This window comes from Ranitomeya variabilis, chromosome 1 (assembly GCF_051348905.1).
Source record: "Ranitomeya variabilis isolate aRanVar5 chromosome 1, aRanVar5.hap1, whole genome shotgun sequence".
Classification (NCBI taxonomy): Eukaryota; Metazoa; Chordata; class Amphibia; order Anura; family Dendrobatidae; genus Ranitomeya; species Ranitomeya variabilis.
In genome coordinates, this window is record NC_135232.1 from 908,179,949 (window position 1) to 908,207,409 (window position 27,461).

Consider the following 27,461-nt stretch of genomic DNA (forward strand, 5'->3'; position numbering starts at 1 on the left):
TTAGTGCAGCTCCACCCAGTGGACTGGGCCTGTGCAATGTGTTAGCTCAGTTTGTGTTTTGCTTCTGAGTTTGCCAGGACTTGCTCTGTGTTGCTCCCTCTCTGGAGGCTTTTCTCTGTGTTCTTGCCTTGGTCTTGTTATCCCTGTGTCTTTGTTCTTGTTTCTTGTCTTGTTCCATTACCTTGTCTGAACTTAGTCTTATCTCAGTCTCCTTGTCTGTGGCTTCCTTCCCTGTTGTGTCTTTCCTTGTGTTCTCAGTCTGCTTATGCTCTGCACTCTTGCGGCTCTGCCTGCTCTGTACCTTTGTGGCTTTACTTCTGCTCTGCACTCCTGTGGTTCTGCTCTGCTTTGCTGCAGAAACCTCTTGCTGCAGCTCCTCTCCACATTCCTTGTGGCTCCTCTCTGCTTCGCTTCTGCTGCTGCAGTAATCTCTTGCTGCAGCTTCTCTCCACATTCCTTGCGGTTCTGCTCTGCTTTGGTGCAGAAACCTCTTGCTGCAGCTCCTCTCCACATTCCTTGTGGCTCCTCTCTGCTTTGCTTCTGCTGCAGTAATCTCTTGCTGCATTGCTGCAGCTCCTCTCCACATTCCTTGCGGTTCTGCTCTGCTTAGCTTCTGCTGCTGCAGTAATCTCTTGCTGCAGCTTCTCTCCACATTCCTTGCGGTTCTGCTCTGCTTTGGTGCAGAAACCTCTTGCTGCAGCTCCTCTCCACATTCCTTGTGGCTCCTCTCTGCTTTGCTTCTGCTGCAGTAATCTCTTGCTGCATTGCTGCAGCTCCTCTCCACATTCCTTGCGGTTCTGCTCTGCTTAGCTTCTGCTGCTGCAGTAATCTCTTGCTGCAGCTCCTCTCCACATTCCTTGCGGTTCTGCTCTGCTTTGCTGCTGCAGAAACCTCTTGCTGCAGCTCCTCTCCACATTCCTTGTGGCTCCGCTCTGCTTAGCTTCTGCAGCTGCAGTAACTCTTGCTGCAGCTCCTCTCCACATTCCTTGTGGCTCCGCTCTGCTTAGCTTCTGCAGCTGCAGTAATCTCTTGCTGCAGCTCCTCTCCATAATCCTTGTTGTTCTGCTCTGCTTAGCTTTTATTGCTGCGCTATCTCTTGCTGCTCTACCACTCCTATCCACAGCCTTGCGGTTCTCTTCCTGTCTGAACAGGTCCCAACCTGTTCCTTCATTCTCCTTTCCTTCTGGCTTGTTTCCGTACCTGCATCTCCTGTGTGAACAGGTCCCAACCTGTTCCTTCATTCTCCTTTCCTTCTGGCTTGTTTCCGTACCTGCACCTCCTGTGTGAACAGGTCCCTACCTGTTCCTCCATACTTGTTATCCATACCTGCACCTCCAGTGTGAACAGGTCCCTACCTGTTCCTTCATACACCACATCAACCAGCCCTGTGTTCTCTGCCATGTCTCTGCCAGCCCTGTGTTCTCTGCCATGTCTCTGCCAGCCCTGTGTTCTCTGCCGTGTCTCTGCCAGCCCTGTGTTCTCTGCCGTGTCTCTGTCAGCCCTGTGTTCTCTGCCATGCCTGCCAGCCCTGTGTTCTCTGCCGTGTCTCTGCCAGCCCTGTGTCTCAGCTGTGCCAGCCTACTCGTCTGAGTTTCAGTCGTGCTCTTCTGCCAGTCCTGCCTGATGCCCGCACCAATCCTGGTGTTCCTGTCTCCCAAGTGGGATCAGCAGCCACAGTCAGACACCACCCTGGAGTAGCACCTGGCAGCTGCCTGCTGCACAAGCCTGACCTCACCATCAGAGGCTCCAGTGAAAACCCAGGCAGCTGTCATAGTCACACCCCTTCCAGGGTAGTCTGGTTTGTGGCACACTGGGGCCACAAACCCCCCGAGCTCATGCCCACCAGTCAGGGCGTGAGCGTGACAGCATTATGGCAGTCCGTTAGACAGACTGCGTTACACCGCGGCATAACGTGGTGTAACGCAGTCCGTTAATACTGCCATTAACCCCTATTATCGGGCGCATCGCCAACACATGTCATAATCGGCAAGCTCTAGTGCCGTCATTCAGTGACGGAGCCTTGGACGCGGGCAGCAGTGTCTGAGGCACCGTCACCGCTAGCACAGATGAATCATCTGTGCTAGCGGTATAGCATAACGCGATGGCGTGTATGCTATAGCGTTAACGCAGCCCATCAACGCTATGCATTGAATGGGCTGCTTTAACACAATGTGAACCTGGCCTAAATGATGCATGAAAAATAATGAAAAAATTCATAAATGTCCATTTGGCATGTTCACTAGCAAAAAAATATTTTTATGGCATATATTACCCAGGATCTTTTCAAATACCTCTCTGTCGGTCCATTTATGCTGGTGAAGTTCGTCAAAAAAGTCTCCGGAGTTATCGTCCAGCATGGTTTCAAGAAGTCTTGTCCCTCCAGCTCCTGGGAAGTAATTGATTGAAAAGGATAAACGACACGTATACATACAAGACCAAATACCATAGAAGGGAACAGCGAAAAACAAATTAAAATTAAAATAGAATTAAAAAAGGCTACCTTAACACCTAAAAACATAGCAATCAGATACCCAAATTAGAGAAATTACCCAACAGCAACATTGTTAAGTGTGTAAATCCAGCGGCTCTCAGCCTGAGCCAAAATTTTAAAGAGGTCCCCACCTTCTGGTCCCAAAGAAATCTTGTATATGGCCTTAAAAGGAGCTTACTTGAATCTCAGTTGTGGAAACGTCTAAAGTGCTTCAGCTTCACTTTTCAATTGTTTATCATTCTGTGCTGTTTTTGACTTTTTGATATCTATAATTTGTTCTCCGGTCCTGATTTTTACTTCCCGAGTATTAATCCCAATACAGATTTTTTACATGGGCATTGTGCATAATAAATTACACACACTCTTAGAAGAACAAGTTAGCAAATGTAGGATTTTATAGACGCGATCCTGTCAGAGTTGCTGAATTCTTTGCTTTTCACTTGGTTCTTACACACTTTGCAAAAAGTACATGGAAAGAATCCCTGGATGGAGCTTATAGCAGATCCAGCCTGCTTATGATCAGGTGAGTAGTGGCTACGTATCAGGAGATCATGAAAATTGGCCATGATTAATGGTCTTGGAGGGAGAATTTGCTTTAGTACAGAGTCTGTTTTTAAAACGTTCTAATGTCTGGAAATAATGCAGCTTAGTTCATGCCATTGACAATTATAAGGTGTTATTAATCTTACTTATTCAGTAATAGTCCCAGTATTATCCTTATTTTTGCATAACTAATCATTACGAGTGGTATTACACGTAAGTTTGGAACCTCTACGGATTTGTCTGAGGCTGTAGCCGCGTTTCCAAAGATGGTTATAGAGATCTTTAGCATGTTGACCGAATGCTTCGTTAGTAGAGCAGATACGTATAATTCATAAGTGCTGCCCAATCTGTGTTCCACATATTGTAGATTTTGGGTGTGATGAACTAACATGTAGGATGGAGTTTGTGGCTGTGGGCTTTCTATAGACATCTGTAAGAATTTGGCCTTGTGATGTTGCTTGGATATCAATACCAAGAAAGTCAACTTGACGACTATGAGAAAAAGTAAGTCTAATATTTAGTTTATTTTGATTAAGAATTGTCATAAACTGGTTCAATTGAGCTGAGGATCCCTCCTACACAAACCACATGTCATCAAGGTAACAAATTTAATGGTGTACCTTAACAATTTGGTCTATGGGACTGCTCAGAAAGATCTCCCTCTTCCATGCCCCCAAAATATATTTGCGTACAATGGAGTGCAAGCTGCCCCATGGCAGTTCCTTGAAGCTGTAAACATGTTGGATTATTGAAAATAAAACAATTATGGGTGAACATTAGTGATGAGCAAGTGTACTCGTTGCTCGGATTTTCCAGAGCATGCTCAGGTGACCTCCGAGTATTTATGACTGCTCAGAGATTTCGGGGGCCATCGGAAAGTGAGAATAACCATTTTCTTTTATTATTATTTTTAACATTCTATCAATAGTAAAAAGTTGGTCACACTTGTCAAACACTATGCTTGACAAGTGTGACCAACCTGTCAATCACTTTTCCAAGCGATGCTTCAAATCGCTTGGAAAACGAAAGCATTCTGCAAGCTAAAAACGCTTGCAAAACACTTGTGTTTTACGGGAAAACGCATGCGAATTCTGCATGTGTTTTGCTGGAAAACGCATGCGAATTCTGCATGCGTTTTACCCGAGGCCGGGAGTCTGCAGCATTTCCGCAGCTTTTATGCAACATGGGCACATAGCCTTACATAGAAATCTACAATTTGACAATTCACACACTCCCTCATTCCCAGAAACAATAGGCCTAGCGGGAGGGTTGTTAGGATCCTAGGGTATTTTGGGGATCAGATAGAAGGTTGGTAACCAAGGTTTAATCGTCAGCATCATTTCCATTAATTATTTAGGGATAATGCCCTCCTCGTATGACCTAATAACTATATCAGAGTTCTTGATGATAGTTAAAGAATTGTAATAGATTTTTTTGTAGCAATTTTTTTCTGGAAAAAGTTTGTGTGACTGTTTCTCATAAAGGTCATTGAGCCATATTACTAAGTTTCCACCCTAATCCGCTGGCTTGATAATCAAATCAGTCCAGCTTTGTATTTCTTTGATTGCTCTATCCTCTTGGGGAGTCACTCCACCTCCTCTGTGACGCACTTTTGACAACGCGTACTCAATAACATCATCATGTTTGCACCGTCATGTAAAAGCCCCATAATGCCAGTCCAGAAGTGGAGCTGCAGGGGATCGTATGAAAGGTAAGGTAATATATGTAAACCTTTTTTTTATAGAATTAAATGGTATTGAGAGACAGAAAATGATGATTTGGGAGTGGGATTGGGAAGAGCAAATGACGAATTGGGACTGGAGGGAAATCAAATGACGGGTGAGGAGAGAAAATGATGAATTGCGAGTGGGGTTGGCGAGACCAAATGATGAATTGAGGGTGGTGGATGGGTACATAAATTGATGAATTGAAGGTGGGTAATGGGAACAGCAAATGATGAATTGAATGTGGGGATGGGGAGAGTAAATGATGAATTGAGGATGGGGACAAGGGACATCAAATGATGAATTGAAGGTGGGGTGGGGAAAGCATATGATGACTTGAGGGTGGAGGACATCAAATGAAAATGACTTGGGGGGTGGGGGGAGAGTAAATGATGAATAGAGGGTGGGGGTGGGAGAGCGAGGACTTGACATAATAAATTGGGGGAGGCACAGAGTAGAAGGCGTTGAGGATGACGGAGTGACTGGTAATGAATTGGGGAAGAGAACGGGTGCTAGTTAATTTATATATTTATTGGATGGGGAAAGTGGCTATGTATAGTTAGTGGGGGCACAGTGGTAGATTACAATTTATATTTGGAATGGTAGGTTGCATAATAACTATATATTAATGGTGGGTGCACGCCTACTCAGCTGCATAGTGTAGAAGTTAGGGAATGTGCTCTGGAAGTGGTGCTCTAAATAACTGTGTGTCATTCTATGTGGAGAAGAGTCCTGGCTGGAAGAAGTGAGGGCAGTCTGTGCTGGATGAAGGAGAAAAGCAAAGATGAAGGACTTAAACTAGAGACGTCACCAGTGAGACAGTGTGCTATCTGTATACTGACACTGTCACACTATATACTATGTACAGAGGTCCTGTGTATAATGTCACTGGTTATCACTGTATGACCTGTACACCATACACTATATAGAGAGCTTCTGTGTATAATGTCACTGGTGATCACTGTATCACCTGCCCATTATGCACTATATACAGAGCTCCTGTGTATAAGGTCACTGGTGATTACTGTATTATCTGTATACTGACACTATATACAGAGCTCCTGTGTATAACATCACAGTTGATCACCGTATTACCTTTACATTTACACTGTATATACTATGTACAGAGCTCCTGTGTATAATGGCACTTATGGTAATACTAGCATTGTGGTTTTTCATTAATGTTCAGTATTGTAGTATTCGGTCACTGTGGTGGTAATATGTGGTCTGGTCATTGTGTGGTGGTATTTGTCCCTTGTATGTGGAATGATTGGTCTTTTAAAAAAAATGTATGTGACACATTCCCTTAAAGAAAAATAAATAAAAAATATAACTGAAAAGAGTATTGGATATTATAAGAAATGTTTAATAGGTTAGACTAGAGTAGTGCCTGACCAAAAGAGTCTAACTTGTCGTGGTGACGGCTTAAAAAAACTTTTGGCTAAAAAAAAACCTGCTGGTTGTGTATGTGATCTGGTGTTAGATGGGAACCGATAATGTGTGATTGGTGAGGATGGGGTGCAGAAATTGAGTTTTTCCAAGAGGCTGTGGAAGTTTTGAGGGGTGGAGGCGGGGCTAAGGTGGAGCCTGGGCAGAGTCTCAAGGGGGCCCGAAAATTTTGCCAGTATAGGGCGCTGAAATTCCTAGTGGCAGCCCTGATTGTATTGTATGGAGAGTGCAATAACTTGGGAATGCTGACATTAGACTTACGTTGTCTAAATATTTTGAGGTCGCAGAGGTGAGACTCCATTTTGCTTTTTACGCTTTTATAACATATCCTGTGTATATGATCTAAATGAATATTACTGCAATATCCACAGGGGCGTAACTACCGCGGTCGCAGGGGTCGCAATTGCGACGGGGCCCGCAGTGCTTAGGGGCCCCTAAGAACTCTGAGCTACAAAATGGGCCGCCGGCCCTTTATAAACCTTCTTTATAGGCCCTGGTGCGCGTGCACTCTCTCAGTGCATGCGCGATCACGGGTGGGACTGCACTTGTCACGGCAGCAGAGCCCCTCCACCGCAGAGAGCCGCACACCACAACTATGGCTGCAGCTGCTCTGTGCGCACAGGACCTAGGATGAGGTCACAGGAGGGGAGGAGTCGGAGTCACATGATCAAGGGCTTCCGTGTAGTGCAGGACAGTAGTGCAGTGCTGGTTGTCATCATGCTGGAGGAGGGTAAGCTTTTGTGTGAGGTCAGGAGGGGTTTGTGTGGATGTAGCAGAGCAGTGTGTGTATGAGGTGTACAGAGCGGAGCCGTGTGTGTATGAGGTGTACGGAGCGGAGCCGTGTGTGTATGAGGTGTACAGAGCGGAGCAGTGTGTGTATGAGGTGTACAGAGCGGAGCCGTGTGTGTATGAGGTGTACAGAGCGGAGCAGTGTGTGTATGAGGTGTACAGAGCGGAGCCGTGTGTGTATGAGGTGTACGGAGCGGAGCCGTGTGTGTATGAGGTGTACAGAGCGGAGCAGTGTGTGTATGAGGTGTACAGAGCGGAGCAGTGTGTGTATGAGGTGTACAGAGCGGAGCCGTGTGTGTATGAGGTGTACAGAGCGGAGCAGTGTGTGTATGAGGTGTACAGAGCGGAGCCGTGTGTGTATGAGGTGTACGGAGCGGAGCCGGGTGTGTATGAGGTGTACAGAGCGGAGCAGTGTGTGTATGAGGTGTACGGAGCGGAGCCGTGGGTGTATGAGGTGTACAGAGCGGAGCAGTGTGTGTATGAGGTGTACAAGGCGGAGCCGTGTGTGTATGAGGTGTACGGAGCGGAGCCGGGTGTGTATGAGGTGTACAGAGCGGAGCAGTGTGTGTATGAGGTGTACGGAGCGGAGCCGTGGGTGTATGAGGTGTACGGAGCGGAGCAGTGTGTGTATGAGGTGTACAAGGCGGAGCCGGGTGTGTATGAGGTGTACAAGGCAGAGCTGGGTGTGTATGAGGTGTACAAGGCAGAGCTGGGTGTGTATGAGGTGTACGGAGCGGAGCCGTGTGTGTATGAGGTGTACAAGGCAGAGCTGGGTGTGTATGAGGTGTACAAGGCAGAGCTGGGTGTGTATGAGGTGTACGGAGCGGAGCCGTGTGTGTATGAGGTGTACAAGGCGGAGCTGGGTGTGTATGAGGTGTACGGAGCGGAGCCGTGTGTGTATGAGGTGTACAAGGCGGAGCCGGGTGTGTACGAGGTGTACGGAGCGGAGCCGTGTGTGTATGAGGTGTACAAGGCGGAGCTGGGTGTGTATGAGGTGTACGGAGCGGAGCCGTGTGTGTATGAGGTGTACAAGGCGGAGCTGGGTGTGTATGAGGTGTACGAAGCGGAGCCGGGTGTGTACGAGGTGTACGAAGCGGAGCCATGTGTGTACGAGGTATACGGAGCGGAGCCGTGTGTGCAAGGTGTACGGAGCGGAGCCGTGTGTGTACGAGGTGTACGGAGCGGAGCCATGTGTGTACGAGGTATACGGAGCGGAGCCGTGTGTGCAAGGTGTACGGAGCGGAGCCGTGTGTACGAGGTGTACGGAGCGGAGCCATGTGTGTACGAGGTATACGGAGCGGAGCCATGTGTGCAAGGTGTACGGAGCGGAGCCGTGTGTGTACGAGGTGTACGGAGCGGAGCCGTGTATGTACGAGGTGTACGGAGCGGAGCCGTGTGTGTACGAGGTGTACGGAGCGGAGCCGTGTGTGTATGAGGTGTACGGAGCGGAGCAGTGTGTGTACGAGGTGTACGGAGCGGAGCCATGTGTGTACGAGGTATACGGAGCGGAGCCGTGTGTGCAAGGTGTACGGAGCGGAGCCGTGTGTGTACGAGGTGTACGGAGCGGAGCCATGTGTGTACGAGGTATACGGAGCGGAGCCGTGTGTGCAAGGTGTGCGGAGCGGAGCCGTGTGTACGAGGTGTACGGAGCGGAGCCATGTGTGTACGAGGTATACGGAGCGGAGCCATGTGTGCAAGGTGTACGGAGCGGAGCCGTGTGTGTACGAGGTGTACGGAGCGGAGCCGTGTGTGTACGAGGTGTACGGAGCGCAGCCGTGTGTGTACGAGGTGTACGGAGCGGAGCCGTGTGTATGAGGTATACGGAGCGGAGCCGTGTGTGTACGAGGTGTACGGAGCGGAGCCGTGTGTGTACGAGGTGTACGGAGCGGAGCCGTGTGTATGAGGTATACGGAGCGGAGCCGTGTGTGTACGAGGTGTACGGAGCGTAGCCGTGTGTGTACGAGGTGTACGGAGCGGAGCCGTGTGTGTACGAGGTGTACGGAGCGGAGCCGTGTGTATGAGGTATACGGAGCGGAGCCGTGTGTGTACGAGGTGTACGGAGCGTAGCCGTGTGTGTACGAGGTGTACGGATCGGAGCCATGTGTGTACGAGGTATACGGAGCGGAGCCGTGTGTGCAAGGTGTACGGAGCGGAGCCGGGTGTGTACGAGGTGTACGGAGGGGAGCCGCATGTGCAATGTGTACGGAGCTCAGCCGCGTGTGTAGGAGTAACTATGTGTGGCCATTATACTGTAGGCAATATCATGTGTGGCCATTGTACAGTATAGAGCACTATGTGTGGCCATTGTACAGTATGGACAGGGGCGTAACTACCGCGGTTGCCACTGCGACCGGGCCCGGCAGGTCAGGGGCCCGGGGCCGGCAGGTCAGAGCAGGGCCGGACTGGCCATCGGGCACTTCTGGCAAATGCCAGAAGAGCCGGTGCCAGTCATGGGCTGCTCGATCCGCCTCCCCCTGCCACCGACTCACCCCCCCCGCCGTCGCATTCAACTATACCGGCGTCTATGACGCCGGTACAGTTAAATGCAATGACGGAGGAGAGAGCGTCTGCAGACGCTCCCTCTCCCATCATTCCCCGCTCTGCCTCTGACACTGCAGGTGCGCGATGACGTCATATCATCGCGCACCTGCTGTGTCCCGGGCAGACTGCAGCCGAGCCTGAGATCGGAGCAGGAAGCAACGCTGGCAAGAGGAAAGGTAAGGAGAGTGTTTTTTTGTTTTTTTACTGGACTGTGGGGGCATTCTCGGGGGGCGAGAGATGCGGGCTGTGCTGTATAGACCACTGTGCGGGCTGTGCTGGATAGACCACTGTGCGGGCTGTGCTGGATAGACCACTGTGCGGGCTGTGCTGGATAGACCACTGTGCGGGCTGTGCTGGATAGACCACTGTGCGGGCTGTGCTGGATAGACCACTGTGCGGGCTGTGCTGGATAGACCACTGTGCGGGCTGTGCTGGATAGACCACTGTGCGGGCTGTGCTGGATAGACCACTGTGCGGGCTGTGCTGGATAGACCACTGTGCGGGCTGTGCTGGCACCCAACACCATATTGCAGTGCAGGGGATTCCTCCTGCACAGCAACAGTCCGAGGCGTATCTAGGGGAAGGGGACAGCCGGGGCACGTGAGAGACAGGAAGCAGCTCCAGTCATCACGATGAGACAGCTTCTCAATCTGTTTTTTCCCCCTCATACATCTCATGTACCTCTGAATGAGATCGTATTTAAGAGAAAGCCAAAATAACCCCGGGACAGAAGGCGAGAGCAGGGGGGAGGTGCGGGACAGAGCCGCTTTAGTCAGGAGAAGCTGAGGAGCTGCAGCCGGTTTACATCAGCCACCCCTGTACCAGAGAGGAGATTGTGAGTTGTGTATATGAGCTGGTATCTCTGGTGTGTGTGTGTGTGTGTGTGTGTGTGTGTGTGTGTGTGTGTGTGTGTGTGTGTGTGTGTGTGTGTGTGTGTGTGTGTGAGATATCTGTAGTATGTGTGTGTGTGATATCTGTAGTGTGTGTGTGATAACTGTAGTATGTGTGTGATATCTGTAGTATGTCTGTGTGTGTGTGATATCTGTAGTGTGTGTGTGATATCTGTAGTGTGTGTTTGATATCTGTAGTGTGTGTGTGATAACTGTAGTATGTGTGTGATATCTGTAATATGATGTGTGTGTGTGTGATATCTGTAGTGTGTGTGTGATATCTGTAGTGTGTGTGTGATAACTGTAGTATGTGTGTGATATCTGTAATATGATGTGTGTGTGTGTGTGTGATATCTGTAGTGTGTGTGTGATATCTGTAGTGTGTGTGTGATATCTGTAGTATGTGTGTATGTGTGATATCTGTAGTGTGTGTGTGATATCTGTAGTATGATGTGTGTGTGTGTGTGTGATATCTGTAGTGTGTGTGTGATATCTGTAGTGTGTGTGTGTGAGGCAGCGGCGTAACTACCACGGTCACAGCTGCAAGCGGCTCTGGCAGGTCAGGGGGCCGTGTGTCCCCTTGAGCCTGTCTCCCTTATGCTTGTGTCCCCATGTGCCAGTCTCCCTTGCCCATTAGTCCCTGTGTGTCCCCATGTGCCTGTCTCCTATGTCCCCTTGTGCTTGTGTCAGTCTCCTTTGTCCCCTTGTGCTTGTGTCAGTCTCCTTCGCCCACTAGTCCCTGTGTGTCAGTCTCCCTTTCCCACTAGTCCCTGTGTGTCCCCTTGTGCCTGTCTCCCTTGTCCCCTTGTGCTTGTCCCTTGTCCCCGTGTGTCCCCATGTGCCAGTCTCCCTTGTCCACTAGTCCCCATGTGCCCTTTGTGTCAGTCTCCCTTGCCCACTTGTCCCCATGTGCCCCTTGTGTCAGTCTCCCTTGCCCACTAGTCCCCTTGTAACCTTCTCCCCTGCCTCCTAGCCCCCATGTGTCCCCTTGTGCCTGTCTTCCTTGCCCACTTGTGCCCTCTCCCCTGCCCCCTAGTCACCATTTGCTCGTGTCTTTCTCACTGCCCCTGTATGGAGGGGCTGCATTATACTATGAGGGGGGCTGCATTGTATTCTATGGGGGTTACATTGAATTTTATGGCGGGGGGGGCCCCATTTGGAAGTTCGCACCGGGGCCCATAACTTTGTAGTTACGCCACTGAATATCCATATGATCCTGCAATATTGAACCATTATAACTCCTTTACACATCCCACCGTAATGTGCAGCATTCAAAGTGTTACGTACCACAAACTGTCATACATTTGTGGTGAGGGGATGAATGAGGCACAGGAGCTGTACCTGTGCCAACCACAGATGGAACCAGCTGTTACATATAGCTGGGCTCCCTCTGCAAAGGCCAGGAGTGCACATAGCTGTTTTCCTCTTTATATGATACATGTAAAAGCTACACAAAAAACAAGCCCTTTTAAAATATGGTGATCTCCACATTCCTCTTTACCCCACTCCCACCCAAAAAAGTGAAAAGGCTGCTGCAAAAGTAGTTAAATATAAAAAATTACCGTATATACAGTATAAATTAGGTATCACTATAATTGTATCGAACCATTAACATGTTAATTATACCGCATGGAAAATGCTGTAAAAATATAAATAAAAAATGTTTCCAGATGTATTGCTTTTTATTCATCCATGAAACACAAAAAGATGGAATAAAAGATAATCAATAAGTTGTGTTTACCCAAAAATGATGCTAGTAAAAACATTTTGTCATTAAAAAAAAAAGAAATTCTAAAACAGCTCTGTCTACAGAAAAATAAGTTATGGGCCTCAGAACATAATGTCCACAGAAAAATTATTTTTTTTAGGCCATTCCTGACATGTGCCGTACATGTACTGCTCTGTGGGATCTGCGTTCCTACAAAGAGCAGTATGTGTACGGCGGCACGATAGCGCATCCTCACGCTGAGTGCCACGGCGATCATGTGCGGGTGTCAGCTCTGTGTGAGAGCTGACACCCCGCAGCAATGCCCACTATCAGTGCTAGCTCCGATCGCAGGAATTTAACCTATCTGAAACCGTTGTCAGTAGTAACAGCGGCATAGATAAGCATCGCACAGGGAGAGCAGGACCTGAGACGCCTCCTTACCTGCATGTCAGTCGCTGCTCCAATGTTCTGGATGTAGTTGCAGAACATAATATGATATAATACAGTGATGTCCTAGGATGGGACAATGTAAAGAAGTAAAAAAAAAATATATATATACTCTGCACAAAAAAATAAAGGGAACACTAAAATCCCACATCCTAGATATCACTGAATGAAATATTCCAGTTGTAAATCTTTATTCATTACATAGTGGAATGTGTTGAGAACAATAAAACCTAAAAATTATCAATGTAAATCACAACTAATATCCCACGGAGGTCTGGAGTTGGAATGATGCTCAAAATCAAAGTGGAAAATGAAGTTACAGGCTGATCCAACTTCAGTGGAAATGCCTCAAGACAAGGAAATGATGCTCAGTAGTGTGTGTGGCCACCACGTGCCTGTATGACCTCCCTACAACACCTGGGCATGCTCCTGATGAGGCGGCGGATGGTCTCCTGAGCGATCTCCTCCCAGACCTGGACTAAAGCATCTGCCAACTCCTGGACTGTCTGTGGTGCAACATGGCATTGGTGGATGGTGCGAGACATGATGTCCCAGATGTGTTTAATCGGGTACAGGTCTGGAGAACGGGTGGGCCAGTGGACGTCGAGCACTCAGACCATCCTCATGGTGCCGGTTGTGCAGACACATGCACATTTGTGGCCTGCTGGAGGTCATTTTGCAGGGTTCTGGCAGTGCTCCTCCTGTTCCTCCTTGCAAAAGGCTGATGTAGCGGTCCTGCTGCTGGGTTGTTGCCCTCCTACGGCCCTCTCCACATCTCCTGGTGTTCTGGCCCGTCTCCTGGTAGCGCCTCCAGCCTTTGGACATTACGCTGACAGACCCAGCAAACCTTCTTGCCACAGCTCACATTGATGCACCATCGTGGATGAGCTGCACTACCTGAACCACTGGTGTGGGTTGTAGAGTCCGTCTCATGCTACCACAAGTGTGAAAGCACAACCAACATTCAAAAGTGACAAAAAGATCAGCCAGAAAGCATTGGTACCGAGATGTGGTCTGTGGTACCCACCAGCAGAACAACTCCTTTATTGAGGGTGTCTTGATAATTGCCAATAATTTCCATCTCTTGTCTATTCCATTTGCACAACAGCATGTGAAATTGATTGTCAAACAGTGTTGCTTCCTAAGTGGACAGTTTGATTTCACAGAAGTTTGATAAACTTGGAGTTATATTCTGTTGTTTAAGTGTTCCCTTTAATTTTTTGAGCAGTGCATATTAAAAAGAGTTAAAGTAAAGAATCAAATATTTTTCCAATCAATTATTTTTTTTATAAATAAAAAAAACAATAAAAGTACATGTACACATATTTAGTAAAATTGTCCCACTAGTTAATTTCTTCAGTAAATGTTGTAAAAAAAAAAACCATGACACAAAAAACAATGCTTTATTATCATACTGCCAAACAAAAAGTGCAATAAAACACAATCAAAAAGATGAATGTACATAAAAATGGTACTGCTGAAGACGTCATCTTGTCCCGCAAAAAGCAAGCCATCATACTGCTCCATAAGCAGAAAAATAAAAAAGTTATAGCTCTCAGAATAAAGTGATGTAAAAAGAATTATTTTTTCTATAAAATAGTTTTTATAGTGTAAAAGCGCCAAAACATAAAAACAACTATATAAATAGGGTATCACTGTAATCATACTGACCCGAAGAATTAATCTGCCTTATCAATTTTACCACAAGCAGAACGGTATAAAAAAGCAATTCCTGAATTGCCAGTTTTTGATTATTCTGTCTCCCAAAAATGGGAATAGGAAGCGATCAAAAAATGTCATGTGCCCAAAAATAGTGCCAATAAAAACGTCAGCTCATCCTGCAAAAAATAAGCCAATTATGACTCTGTTGGCCAAAATATTGTAAAATTATAGCTCTCAAAATGTGATGATGCAATAGCTAGTTTTTGCAATAAAAAGCGTCTTTTAGTGTGTGACAGAAGCCAAACATAAAAACCCAATATAAATCTGGTATCGCTGCAATCGCACCGACCTAAAGAATAAAGTCGCCTAATCACTTATACCACACAAGGAATGGTGTAAAAAAATAAAACCAATTCTTCACATGCTGTTGATTTTTTTCATTTTGCCTCCCAAAGATTGCAGTATGGCTCGGCACACATTTATCCTGCAATCTGCGCTGAGCACTTACAGCGGGGTTTCGGTGTAAATCTCTGAAATACGTGATTCAGATGGAACCTGTGCCCCATAATGAGGCAGATGGAAGCACTGTGGATGCCATAGGACCTGTGATCAGGCGGTGTCCGTCTTTTTAGGATTGCATAAAAGTGCCGTTGGCAACAGTTATGTGCACTTCTGAAAAGAAGTACACCACTGAACAGAGGCCAGACGGAGTCCAGAGTAACTCTGCTGCCTCATTATAGTGAATGGATCCAACGGTGATTTCATCTGCCACGTTACTCAGAGATTTAGATGGAAACCCCAATGTAAGTGCTCAGCGTAGAGCGCCAGATAAATGTGATAAATGTTATATAGAAAAGCTTCAACGCAATCCACAAAAAAGCAAGCCCTCACTCAGGTCTGTCATCTGTTAACGAAAATATAGGGGCTTCCACGTTACTGGTAGCACAAAGGCTCTGGAAAAGCAAAATGGCTCCTTGCTCTCCAAAAGTAATTCAGCAAAATCCAAATGCCCACCTCCCTTCTGAGCCCCAGTGTGCCTAAACAACATTTAGCGCCCACATGTTTCGCATTTCTGTAGTGATTAAAGCCCACCTAACTTACAGGTTCATGTCTCCAGAAGCAACGGGCTGACATAACGTACTGGTAACTGCAACGTACTGGTCACTACAACGGCAGTTTGCAATTTCCAATCAACAACATCCACTGCTGCTTGTTTTTGGAAAACATCCATGGAGTTCCTATTCCTAAAAGGGGTATGATTTCCAAAATGGGGTCACTTGAGGAGGGATTCTGGTTTTCTAGCACTTAGGGCTCTGTATATGGAGACCGCAAACTATTCCAGGAAAATCTGTGCTCCAGGAGGCAAATAGTACTCTGTCCCTCCTGAGTCTCTACATATGGCTAAGCAGTACAGCCACATATGGGGTAATTCTACATTCAGCAGAAACTGTAGGACAAATTTTTGTGCCATTTTTACCGTTTTCCCAGTATGAAAATTTAAAATTTGGGGCTAACACAATTTTGGTGGTAAAACTGTAAATTATTTTTTCTCCACTGCCCAATGGTATAAAATTATGTGACACACCTGTTGTGTCAATATAATCACTGCACCTCTAAATTAATTCATTGAGAGGTTTAGTTTGTAAAATGGGGTCACTTATGGGGAGGTTCTGCTGTTCTGGCACCTCAGGCGTTCTGCCAATGTGAAATGGCACTCTCAGACCAGTGCAGCAAAATCTGCACTGTAATATGGTGCTACTTCCCTTCTGAGCTTTGCACTGTGCCACTGTGCCTCAAAAGTAGTTTTTGACCACATATGGGGTCCCAGTGAACTCAGGAGCAATTGTAAAACAAATTTTAGGGTCCATTTTCTCCTGTTACCATTGTGAAAATACAAAATTTGAAGCTAAAAATAATTTTGGGGGAAAAATTAGATTTTTTTATTTTCATGGCTTAACGTTAAAAACTTCTGTGAAGCACCTGGGGGTTCAAGGTGTTCAATACACATCTAGATAACTTCCAAAAGGAGTCTAGTTTCCGTAATGGTGTCACTTGTTGGGAGTTTCCTCTGTTTAGGTACATCAGGGGCTCTCCAAACGCGACATGGCATCAGCTAATTATTCCAGTAAATTTTACATTCAAAAAGTGAAATGATGCTCCTTCCCTTCCAAGACCTGCCGTGCACCCAAACTCTTGTTTTCCTCGACATATTTGGTATCTGCACACTCTGGATAAATTGCACAACAAATTGTATGGAGGAATTCCTCCTTTTATGCAGCGCCCCAGAGTCCTGGTCGTTGCAGTACTGTGGCTCCGCCACTATGGGGAGCTATGGTGCGTCTGATGGCACTGAAGGAGTTCATCGGATCAGGTATCACAGACACCAATACATTTCACAGTCGGGCCTCCGGGGGGAGCTAAGGGTTCTATTCACTAGGCCACTCCCCACCATAGTGGGTAAACTGGGGGTCAGGCAGGAAGTTAGATCAGAAAGCTGACTGGATTGGAACCAGGCAACACCTTGTGGCAGAGGGTGTTGTGGGGGAAGATACAGTAGGGTCTCTGTCAGGGGTGGGATCCTGACAGAGGCTTGGCAACTTGAACGAATGTAACGGGACCGCGCCTGCTCCGGGTAGCGGCGGTGCCCAAGGAAGGAATAGAAGCGAGATAGATTGTGCTGAGTGAGAAACGAGATCACGCAAAAGGAGAAATACCAGTAGGAGTCGTGCTGTAAGACCGAAGCAACATCCTACTGAGGCGCACTACCGGTGGCCGGAACGCCGAGGGAGTATCATAACATTCAGCTTCAAGCAATACTCCAAACAGCGGCAGGACAGTCAGTCTAAGGCGGGCTGTCTAACTTTAATCACCTATGCAGTCTTGGGGGGCAACTTGTGGAGAGGGGCGACTCTAGGGTCCCGGAAGAGCTCCGAGCCTACCCGTCAAACGGGTGCCGTCCCAACCAGAACACCAGGGAGGGACGGAGGATTAGCAGAACATCATCTAATCGAGTTGTGAGGGAACTTAAGAAACAGACACAACAGTTGTGGGGACTTTCTGTAAGCACAGCAGGGAAGGACCACAACACCTAGCGCTAGAAGGAAGGCACAGATTTCCACCTGCTAAGAGAACTCTGGAGGTGCCATTGGGCCGGCTGGACTTGCGCAGCCTGGTTATCCGGATTCCGGACTGAGGACCTAGAGACCTTCAGTAAAGAGGTAAAGAGACTGCAACCTGGTGTCCTCGTTATTTACTGCACCGCACCACTACAGCATCACCACCACCTTCACCCGTCACATCATTCACCTCGCGCCCCTCGGCAGGGTCACGGACCGGGCCTAGCCACCGTGACAACCCCAGAGCAGAGACTCAAAGGCCCGGTACCGGGTACCCCTCGGCCCTGCGGCAGTGGGGGCGCTACATTTACCCTTATGAAAATGCAAAATTTGGAGCTAAAAAATGATTTTTGCAGGAAAATGTGATTTTTTTTAGTTTCACGGCTCTACGTTATAAACTTCTGTGAAGCACCTGGGGGTTCAAGATAAGTTTTCTAAGGGGTCTAGTTACCAAAATGGTGTTGGGGGTTTCCACTGGTTAGACACATTAGGGGCTCTCCAAACACAACAGGGCATCTGCTAATTATGCAAGCAAATTATACATTCAAAAAGTGAAATGGCGCACCTTCTCTTTCCGAGCTCTGCCGTGTGCCCAAACATATGAAGTATCAGCATTCTCAGGATAAATTTCACAACAAATTGTTTGGTCCACTTTCTCCTTTTACCCTTACGAAAGTAAAAAAAATAGGTCTAAAGGAAAATGTTTGTGAAAGAAAAGTAAATGTTTATTTTTTCCTTCCACATTCCAAAAATTACTGTGAAGCACCTGAAGGGTTAATAAACTTCTTGAATGTGGTTTTGAGTACCATGAGGGGTGCTGTTTTTAGAATGGTGTCACGCTTGGGTATTTTCTGTCATATAGGCCCCTCAAAGTCACTTCAAATGTGAGGTGGTCCCTTAAAAAAATGGTTTTGCAAATTATGTTGAAAAAATGGGAAATCGCTGATCAACTTTTAACCCTTAGGGTATGTGCACACGCTGCGGATTTTGCTGCGGAACCACAGCGTTTCCGCAGCTGCGGGTCCGCAGCAGTTTCCCATGAGTTTACAGTACAATGTAAACCTATGGGAATCGAAATCCGCAGTGCACATGCTGCGGAAAAAAACGTGCGGAAACGCAGCGGTTTATTTTCCACAGCATGTCAATTGTTTGTGCGGATTCCGCTGCGGGTTTCCACCTGCTCCAATAGAAATCTGCAGGTGAAAACCCGCAGAGGAAACCGCACTAGAAACCGCGATAAATCCGCATTAAAAACCGCAGCGGTTTTTCATTGCAGATTTATCAAATACGCTGCGGAAAATTCCGCAGTGAAATCCGCAACGTGGGCACATGGCCTTATAACTTCCTAACAAAAAAAATATGTTTCAAAAATTGTGCTGATGTAAAGTAGACATGTGGGAAATGTTATTTAGCAGCATTCGACACTGTGGATCATCAGCTCCTCCTCACTATGCTCCGCTCCATCGGCCTCAAGGACACCGTTCTCTCTTGGTTCTCCTCCTATCTCTCTGGCCGATCCTTCACTGTTTGTTTTGCTGGTTCCTCCTCCTCTCACCTTCCCCTTACTGTTGGGGTTCCTCAAGGATCAGTCCTAGGCCCCCTCCTCTTCTCTTTGTATACTGCCCCTATTGGACAAACAATCAGTAGATTTGGTTTCCAGTACCATCTCTATGCTGACGACACCCAATTATATACCTCTTCTCCTGTTATCACGCCGACCTTTTTAGAAAACACCAGTGATTGTCTTACCGCTGTCTCTAACATCATGTCCTCCCTCTATCTGAAACTGAACCTGTCAAAAACTGAACTCCTCGTGTTCTCTCCCTCTACAAACCTACCTTTGCCCGACATTGCCATCTCTGTGTGCGGTTCCACCATTACTCCAAAGCAACATGCCCGCTGCCTTGGAGTCATCCTTGATTCCGAGCTTTCATTCACCCCCCACATCCGATCACTGGCTCGCTCTTCTTATCTGCATCTCAAAAACATTTCCAGAATTCGCCCTTTTCTTACTTTCGACTCTGCAAAAACTCTTACTGTCTCACTTATTCATTCTCGTCTGGACTATTGTAACTCTCTACTAATTGGCCTACCTTTTACCAGACTCTCCCCGCTCCAATCTGTCCTGAATGCTGCTGCTAGGATCATATTCCTCGCCAACCGTTACACCGATGCCTCTACCTTGTGCCAGTCATTACACTGGCTACCCATCCAATCCAGAATCCAGTACAAAACTACTACCCTCATCCACAAAGCACTCCATGGCTCAGCACCACCCTACATCTCCTCTCTGGTCTCAGTCTACCAACCTACCCGTGCCCTCCGCTCTGCTAATGACCTCAGGTTAGCATCCTCAATAATCAGAACCTCCCACTCCCGTCTCCAAGACTTTACACGTGCGGCGCCGATTCTTTGGAATGCACTACCTAGGTTAATACAATTAATCCCCAATCCCCACAGTTTTAAGCGTGCACTAAAAACTCATTTGTTCAGATTGGCCTACCGCCTCAACGCATTAACCTAATTATCCCTGTGTGGCCTATTAATAAAAAACAACAACATAATCACGTTCCTCCATCATGTTCTCATACACTTTATGCAGTTAATAGCCTCTGTGTCTGTACTGTTACATACTTAGGCAGTTAACTGGTTCATGCAGCTTTACATGAACACCCGAGCCTTACACTATGGCTGGTCCAAATAACTAAAGCAATTGTTACCATCCACCTCTTGTGTCTCCCCATTTCCTCATAGATTGTAAGCTTGCGAGCAGCAGGGCCCTCATTCCTCCTGGTATCTGTTTTGAACTGTGATTTCTGTTATGCTGTAATGTCTGTTGTCTGTATAAGTCCCCTCTATAAGTTGTAAAGCGCTGCGGAATATGTTGGCGCTATATAAATAAAATTATCATTATTATTATTATTATTATTATTATTATTATTTATTAACTACTTTGTGCAATATGACTCTCTGCTTTAAGGGCATAAAAATAAAATTTAAAAATTTTCACCAAAGTTTAATAATAATAATTTTATTTATAAAGCGAGAACATATTCCGCAGCGCAGTTTCAGATAGAGGGAGGACATGATGTTAGAGACAGCGGTAAGACAATCACTGGTGTTTTCTTAGAAGGCAGATGTGATATCAGGAGAAGAAGTGTATAATTGGGTGTCATCAGCATAGAGATGGTACTGGAACCCAAATCTACTGATTGTTTGTCCAATAGGGGTGGTATAGAAAGAGAAGAGGAGGTGGTCCAACAGTAAGGGGAAGAGGAGAAGCCAACAAAAGATACAGTGAAGGAGCGGTCAGAGAGATAGGAGGAGAACCAGGAGACAACGGTGTCCTTGAGGCCGATGGAGCAGAGCATAGTGAGGAGGAGCTGATGATCCACAGTGTCGAATGCTGCGGAGAGATCCAAGAGAATTAGCATGGAGTAGTGACCATTAGATTTAGCTGTTAGTAGGTCATTAGAGACTTTAGTGAGGGCAGTTTCAGTAGAGTATAAAGAGCGGAAACCAGATTGAAGAGGGTCGAGAAGAGAGTTATCTGAGAGATACCGGATAAGACGGGAGTGGACCAGGCGTTCTAGAAGTTTAAAGATGAAAGGAAGATTAGAGACAGGTCTTTAATTAGCGGCACAGTTTTGGTCGAGGGATGGTTTTTTAAGTAATGGGTGTATGATGGCATGCTTAAATGAGGAGGGAAAGATACCGGAAGAGAGAGAAAGGTTGAATATTTTTGTTAGGTGAGAGGTGACAGCCTTTTTTCACAAATAAACGCAAGTTATATCAAAGAAGTTTTACCACTATTATGAAGTACAATATGTCATGAGAAAACAATCTCAGAATCAGTGGGATACATTGAAGTGTTACAGAGTTATGACCTCATAAAGTGACAGTGGTCAGAAAATTGAACTGGTTAGGAAGGTGAAAACAGGCTTCGCGGTGAAGGGGTTAAAGTTTTTTGTGCAAAAGAAGTAAAACATAAAACAACATAAACTTGGTATCACTGTGATTAAATTGACCTGCAGAATAAAAATTACATGTCCATTTTTCAGAAGTGTTTAAGAAATGCAAATGTACTCCAAAAAGTCATTCATACCTCACAATTGTAGCAATGAAAATTACATCATATTGTCATAAAAAATAAACCCTCATACAGCTGCTAAAAGAAAAATGGCACACACATGGCTCCTACAGTATAATCTGTGTTTTGAATTATTAGGCAAGGCACCATATTATCATTTTTATGAAGATTTTCCAATTCCAAGCTGTATGATCTTAAATGCTTTTTAGTTTAAGCAGTTCAAGTGATGGATGTTTGTGTAGTGAGGGAGGATGTGATCTAAGGATATAACCCTCTTTATGAAGATGTGCAGAATTATTAGGCAGCTTGTTTTTCTCAGGCAAAATGGGCCAAAAAAGAGATATAACTGACTCTGAAAAGATAAAAAAAAGTATTACAAGTAGTGTTGAGCATTCCGATACCGCAAGTATCGGGTATCGGCCGATACTTAGCGGTATCGGAATTCCAATAGTGAGATCCGATACTTTTGTTGTATCGGGAATCGGTATCGGAATCGATATAATGTGTAAAATAAAGAATTAAAATAAAAAATATTGCTATACTCACCTCTCCGACGCAGCCTACACCTTACCGAGGAAACCGGCAGCCTTGTTTGCTTAAAATGCGCGCGTTTACTGCCTTCCGTGACGTCACGGCTTCTGATTGGTCGCGTGCCGCCCATGTGACCGCGACGCGACCAATCACAACAAGCCGTGACGTAATTTTCAGGTCCTGAATGCCTAATGATCATAGTATCTATGCAAGGACAAGGAAAAGCAAAAATAGCAAAACCGTCAAGTAAATCAGCAAGACAATCAAGTAAGGCATAACCACCTTACATGAGTCGGATTCACTCAATAACCATTAATTGATTGTTCAGAGCGTTGCCATAATGCTGTCTTGAGTAGCATATTCCTTATCATCATAAACATCCGATAAACAAAATAGAATGAAAGAAAAGAGTGTGGAGTAGGTAATATAAAATATGGAAAAAGAGAGAAAGGAGGAATTAGGAGGGTCTGATTAAGAGGACGGAAGAAAGAGTGTGGAGGGGGGGAAGAGAAGGGAACTGAGGGGTGAAGTTGAATCTCTCCCGTTTGTGTTAACTGCCTCTCTGCTCCACCCTAATCCGCTAATTTGTCTCCAAGAGTGTTAGGAATTCAGACGATTCGTGAAACACAATCCATTCCTGCAATGTTCTGTAAAACATATCCTCACGCTGTGTCGTAACGGTGGATAGCCTCTCCATCCTACATAGGAAATCCATTTCAACTATCCAATCCCCAATATTGGGGGCTGTCTTAGAACGCCACTTCCTAGGAATGATAATGTGAGTGGCCGTTATGCAATGTTTTAGGAGTCCTACCTTGATGCTCATGAAGGAGTCTGCGATCATTGACAGTAGGCCCAGCTGTGGGTTACTTTGAATGATGTCACCAGAAACCTTTGAGTAAATTTCAAAGACCTTATTCCAAAGTTTTTTAATTTTTGGACAATCCCACCAGATGTGGAGCATGGTATCCTCTGATGCCTCACATCTCCAACAGAGGTCCAATACCAGTGGATATGTTTTATGAAGGTGGGCTGGACATCTGTACCACCTAGTTAAAAGTTTATAGTACGTTTCCTGAGCCCTACAAGCCAAAGGGAGTCTGTGTGCACAAGACAAAGCTTTTTTCCATTGCTCAAAAGAAAACTCAAGCCCAATCTCCCGTTCACAATCCAAGGCAAGCCATGACTTATTCTCAGCTCTCTCTGACATAAGTTAAGAATTTAGTATACTTGTGAGACTGAGTGTGCAGGGCTGGTCTCTTGCATCATTAATGATTCCAGTGGTGTCAGATCTGTCTCGTTTAATGAAGCTGGCTGATGGGACGACACGAAAGGAATGTAGCTGCAAATATGCAAACCATGAGATGGGGGTTCTGGAAATTCCTCCCTCAGTTCTGCCAGTGATTGCCATCTCTCTAACATCCTAGAGATGTGCATCACTTGAAGCTTAGGTGTGGTGGACCACACCAAAAATGACCTTACGCCATCACTCGGGGGAAACTCAGGATTGTCAAACACTGGGGTCATGGGACCGGGGCTGTTTGAGAAATTCCGTGCCAAAATAGAGGAGTCTCATATTTTAAGATCTTGTGTCAGAAAAGGTAGGGAGTTGTACCAGTTACAATGTATCTTAGGGGTCCAAAGTAGCAAAGTCAGTGATAGTGGTGAAAGAGACCTTTCTATCGAGACCCATTGTTTTCCTCCCTGACCATGAAACCAGTCCAAGGCCCGTATCACTATGGCTGCCCGATGGTAGTTTCTCAAGTTCGGCATGCCCTTACCGCCCTCTGATTTGGGTTTGCTAAGCAGTGAGCGAGCAAGTCAAGGTCTCTTCAGTCCCCATATGAACTTACTACAAAATGCATCTAGATGCTTAAAAAAATTACCTGTATCACCGGGACTGCCTGGCACAGGTACAAAGTCTTGGGAGAATATCCATTTTGATGACATTTATTCTACCAAACCAGGACAACCTAGCTCTCCCATATCTTTGAAGATTGGCTGTAATATGCGTTAAAAAAGGGGTGAAGTTGGCCTGATATAATTGTTATAGCATTTTTTGGTAAATTGTGGAATTAGTATCTGTGTATGCATTGGTATGTTGAGTTTGTAAATCAATTTAGGCTAGATATAAACATTGTAATTTTATGATACATATGAAAATATTGGATCATTATTTTTTTCAAGGTTCTAACCAATTCATCCACATTATTTATGATATACAAAGCCTTCCAGATTTATTTATTATAAATGCTACGAAAGTGTCAGAAAAGAAATCCCGTTACTGCAAATAGATTTTACAAAACGTAAAAGAAATAATGAGTATGATTGACCAATTCAAGAATATACTCCTGCTATAGAATTACATTTTGTTATGTTATAATGTTTTTACCGTCCATTTAGAATGGTATTATTATTGGTAGATGCGGAAAAAGAAGCATACATTGTTTACCGACATGCTTAGACATTGTGTCACTTGAGAGCAATGACTCATGTGGCAGCCTGTTCTGCTGCTCTTTGAAGTGATAGGGTCCTCTGGTGTTGAGTCACTGTCAGGTAATAAAACCTTCACAGATTGTAACCTGGTGGTGACTCAAACCTTGCATGCCTGTTGCCCTAATGTACACAAAGCATATCTGTTTTGCAATGGCCTCAGGCACTTTGTTTCAGTGTTGGTCTCCTCTCAAGCCTTTGAATGCTCTTGGTTTCTTTGTGGACGAATGCCCTGGTGAAATCTTAAGAAAAGGTGACTTCATAGTGTTGCCAGCAGGGCTGTATTTAGAGTTTCTGCTGCCCTAGGCACTTTTAGTGCTGCCTCCCGCTTTGGTGAGTATGACACTATCGACAGTGACTTTGGCAAAAATCGCTGATGTGAAAGTCGCCTTTTGCAGCAGACCCATCAGTTTTTCCGCATCTGCCAAGTAACGGATCACTTACGGCAACACTGCGTTCGGCCTCATTCATTCCCTATGGGACTTGCAGACATGTGCGGCACTTGCGGTTTTGCCACGATACGGCAAATGCGGTACTTGCAGCAATGGAAAAAAAACGCTGCTAGCAGTGTTTTTTGTCTCACTGCAAGTGCAAAACCCGCAAGTGCCACACATGTCTGCAAGTAGCCATCACTACCTGTTCCTGCACCTTGCTAGCTCATCCCTAACCATCCCTCTCTGACCTAGAACTACACTATAAAGCTTTAGAAAAACAATTTATTAACCTATATATTCTTATGATAATGAGGGCTCCAGTCTACGGTGTAGACTGGGACAGGCAGTCTCCGGGTCTCCATTCTCTCGCTGTGCACACCCTCAGTCCCTGCCTCACTGCCTGTGCACAGACCTCCCTCCACCGTTAATCACCGGTCACAGTGGCATACCAGCAAAGGCGTATCTAGGGTTTCTGGCACCAGGGTCAAGAATTCATTTTGGCGCCACCCCAATTACATATGCGCACGATTTGCACACTTAGTCACCTACTGACGAGCCGCTCTCCCTAATGCTCTCAATGTTCAGAGAAAAACTGAGAAGCAGGAAGAGAAGCTCGTTGTCACAGGACCATAAGTGTGAAAGTCACATATGAGTGAAGTGTCCATGTGATGACTACTGGAACCTGCAGAGCTGAATCCTGACATCACAGCTTCTGAATTCTCACAACTAATGCACTGCACACTTTTAGGATTCTCCCTTGCCGGTAGACAGTCATGTCAGCACAAGCATGTGATTTGTATACTTCTGATCACATTCCAACTAGACGTGCCCGGCCTCGCTCAGTTCATTTTCATTGACTGAGGCCACACATGTCTAGTCACCATGTGACCGCATTAATGTAAATCCCCAGCATGAGAGAATTCTGGCAGCGTGCAGTGCGCACTGTGAGAATTCAGAAGTCTGCAGTCACAAAGAATGACTGCAGACTCATTACAAACCTGGACATTCTCTTTAATGCTCCTATCATAAATAAAAACATGAGAATTACCGTATAAGCTCGAGTATAAGCCCACCCGAGTATAAGCCGAGACCCCTAATTTTGCCACAAAAAACTGGGAAAACATATTAACTCGAATATAAGCCAAGGGTGGGAAATGCAGCAGCTACTGGTAAATTTTAAAAATAAAAATAGATACCAATAAAAGTAAAATTAATTCAGTAGGTTAAATGTTTTTGAATATCCATATTGAATCAGGAGCCCCATATAATGCTCCATAAAGTTCATCATGGGGCTCATAAGATGCTCCATACAAACAATATGCCCCATATAATGCTGCACAAAGGTTAATAATGGCCCCATAAGGTGCTCCATATTAAAATATGCCCCATACAATGCTGCATAAAAGGTTAATGATGGCCCCATAAGATGCTCCATAGAATAATGTGCCCCATATAATGCCGCACAAAGGTTAATAATGGCCCCATAAGATGATCCATAGAATAATATGCTCCATATGCTGCTCCATAAAGGTTGATGGCCCCATAAGATGCTCCATAAAATCATAAAATAATATGCCCTGTATGCTGCTGCTGCTGCTCAGGTGTCGCCCCCTGCATCCTGGTGCCCTAGGCACATGCTCTCAAGTGCCTAGTGGCAAATACGGCCCTGGGTGTCAGACAGTAGAGCTCATTGGTTGTGATATTAATATCAATGAAATGAAGCTCTGCATTTATTCGTTATATGGTGAGAACATTGGGGAAAATGAGGACAGATAAAGTTAGCAGTAGGAACATCACTCCAAGTAGTGGTTTAGAACCATTAGTCAAGGTACATGCCTCATGGAGGACAATCCCAGACAGACCACCATACAGAAGCAGAAATATTGGAAGAAGGCAGCACTACAAGTTGCAAGATGGTTTATTAGTCCAACAAATTTCAGGTACAACATTAGGCGTTCTCAAGCGTAGAGAGCTTGAGAAAGCTGATGTTGTAGCTGAAATATTTCATGTTAGAAAACTAATACACAATTTGCAACAAACTTTCACCAATATATCCACAATATTGATCTTTGTGGTGCTCTTGATGAAGAAGTCAGAGCACTTTGAAACGCGTAGAGATGAAACCGTATTGTTCCTCACATGCCATGTATTGAATTTTGGCGATTCTACATGCAGCAGCGCAGCATACCTGCCTCTCTTATTACCTCAATATTATGTTGGTTCCTCTAACCTGGGGAGCTGCAGCGGCTGGATATCATATCCTCAAACTCTGTTAGTGTTGTGTCTCACACAACTGCATCAGGTGAGCAGTATCTCTTTTCTCACCACATTGTTGTCTGTATAACACCCTATTGCGCAGATTTCTCCCCACAGCCTTTTCCCATTATTTCCACATTGACAAATGTCAGAGTAAAAAATGATTGGACATGTTGGATTTCATAAGAGGAAGATGCAAAATAGTCAACTAATGGCACAGCGACAAACATGTTTGACACATTGATAGTGTAAGATACTTCTGCATAGTATGTGTTTTACTATGAATATAGTCATTTG

The 27,461-nt window shown here is 45.6% G+C and overlaps 1 long non-coding RNA gene across 1 annotated transcript in view; it reads right to left on the reverse strand.

Moving 5' to 3' along the window:
• The window catches only part of LOC143776419 (uncharacterized), a 210,257-nt gene that overhangs the window by 164,894 nt on the left and 17,902 nt on the right, over positions 1-27,461 (reverse strand). The window contains exon 2 of the long non-coding RNA XR_013215828.1: positions 2,292-2,386. This is a non-coding gene — a long non-coding RNA (uncharacterized LOC143776419). The remainder of the gene's footprint in view (positions 1-2,291; positions 2,387-27,461) is intronic.